General features: G+C 46.1%; 1 long non-coding RNA gene across 1 annotated transcript; it reads left to right on the plus strand.

Annotated features, from left to right (window-relative positions):
- Nucleotides 1-285: 285 nt before the first annotated feature.
- Nucleotides 286-2,145, plus strand: LOC9266849 (uncharacterized). Its single transcript, XR_010736851.1, has 2 exons — nucleotides 286-810; nucleotides 951-2,145. It is a non-coding gene; the product is annotated as an uncharacterized lncRNA (long non-coding RNA).
- Nucleotides 2,146-2,439: the final 294 nt, after the last annotated feature.

Consider the following 2,439-nt stretch of genomic DNA (forward strand, 5'->3'; position numbering starts at 1 on the left):
GGAACACCTTGGCACAGCCACGTGAGCATGTCTAGGTGGACATGTGGGACCTTAGAATATTAACTTGAAAAGAATAAAAAATGTAATATTAACTTGAAAAGAATAAAAATTGTAGCACTTCTTGCAATGAGGAGGAATCGAACCCACGTCCTCTGGCTTCCCAAGTACAAACAATGAAACAAACCACTGAGCTACTCTTCCGATGCTATGTAATCTTTGATTCTTTTCATCTTGTACACTATTGCTGGGAGACATAAGAATCCCAACGCACATCTGGCAAGGACCGACGCCGCTGCCCTTTCCCCATCGCGGCTGCTGGACCCGACGCCGCCGCCACCGCCCTTTCCCCATCGCGCCAGATGGACCCGACGCCGCCGCCCTTTCCCATTGCTCCTGCTGGAGCCCGACGACGCAGGCTGTAGCCCCACCCTGTCCCCAACGTAGCGCCCGGCTGTTGGAGCTCGACGCTGTCGCCCTTCGCCCAACGCGGCTGCTGGAGCCCGGCACCGCCGGCTGGATCCCAAGCCCCACCCCGTCCCCAGGAGCTCGATGCCAGCTTGCTGCAGCTCCAGGACGCCGGGCTTCATGGGCACAACTGCTGGGAACGCCCCCAAGAGCCCGACGCCGACGACAGTAGCCCGCCCCCGCCTCTAGGATCTCGACGGCTGGGCCGGCTGGCTGCAGATCCTGGCCGCCGGGCTTCACGGGCTCAACCGCTAGGAAGCCCCCAAGAGCTCTAGCCTGGGATCACTTCAGACGGCGGGTGAGGTCGACCAGAGACTGCCCCATCCCCTTCAATTAGGAAGAAAGGTACATATGAGAAGAACTTATGTTTTGGTTTTAAATTTTGAACTGAAACCACAGACTTGAAGTGATAGAAATAGGAAAATAGTAGTCTGGGCAATAATCAGTCATTGATTCGATGCTTGTCTTATTTCAATATGTAACAGATGGAAAGAACTTGGATGAATTGTAAGTTGTTTAGCAAGGAGCATCCGGAGGGGGTCACCGAGTTCATGGACTTTGTTTCTAAAAATTTGAGTGGCAGTCAGAAGATATTATGCCCATGTCGTAAGTGTTTGAATGGTTACATCAATATAAAGGACGTGTGGAGGATGACTTACTTATGTACGGGATGTCTAACACATACACTCGGTGGATACATCATGGAGAACCATTGGTCATGGTCACTGAAAATGTTGAGCATTTGAATGAAGATGTTAGCTGCAATGTTGAATTTGAGACGAATGAGCCTCAGGATGACCCAGAAGATGATCAAATGTACCGTATGGTACAGGATCTGTACCCAGATCAAAATCATGGACCAAGAACGAAGTCAAAGTTTGCCACCATATTAGAAGAGATGAAACAGGTGCTACACCCCGGTGGTCCCTATACTAGGTTTTCTTTTGTGGTGAAGTTGCTCCACATCAAGTCATTTTACAGAATCAGCAATGTTGCATTCAGTGCTTTTTTGGACCTTTTAAGTTCAGCATTTCCAAATTGTTCTCTCCCTGCATCCTATGCTGAAGCGAAGAATTTTATTCGTGCATTAGGACTTGGATATGAGTCAATACATGTGTGTCCGAATAACTGTGTTCTTTTCCGAAAGGAGTTGGCTAAAATGGATGCATGCCCAATATGTGGTGCTTCAAGATGGAGGGATGCAGATAGCCGAAGGCAGATTCCAGAAAAGGTTCTAAGGCATTTTCCTTTGAGAGGTGAAATCCCAATAATATTGTGCAAGCTTGAGAAGATTTTCCCGCCTGCCTTTTTTGATGTGATGGTGCACTTGTGCATTCATTTAATTGATGATGCAATCCTAAGAGTTCCAGTTCAATATGGATGGATGTACCCTGTAGAGCGTAGGTTGTTGACCTTGAAACGCTTTGTGAGGAAGATGGCAAGGCCTGAGGGCTCCATTGCAGAGGCATATGTCGCAAATGAGTGCTTGACTGCTTGCTCAAGGTATTTTGCTGATGTTGACACTAGGCACAATCGTGATGGTAGGAACAAAGAGCGTGTTCCTATGAGTAGATGTGGTTTATCTATTTTCCAGCATGGGGCAAATCTGTTGGGGGCGCCTCCCGGCCACATCGAGTGGAGAATGGAGATACATAATAAGAATATAGAACATAGTACCTACATAGTAGATTTCGACTAACAGCCCCATCGATTACTAAAAAGAATAAGTGAAAACCAAAATTTAGTTTTGAAGTTGATTTTAAAATATTTTCAACATTGTTTTTTGGCATTAGATTTTAAGTCGCTAAAAATACATATACAAGAGTTTTACACGTAGATTACTTTTTTTTTCTGCTAATAAGCTATTATGGCTTATAATCAGCTTTTGGATAACCAGTGATGCATTAATCCTTTTCGGAGAATTAGACGGCAAAGCTCTTTGCAAGACAATACCAATGGTAACCGCTTGACCTT

Source organism: Oryza sativa, chromosome 10, assembly GCF_034140825.1.
Source record: "Oryza sativa Japonica Group chromosome 10, ASM3414082v1".
NCBI classification, from domain to species: Eukaryota; Viridiplantae; Streptophyta; class Magnoliopsida; order Poales; family Poaceae; genus Oryza; species Oryza sativa.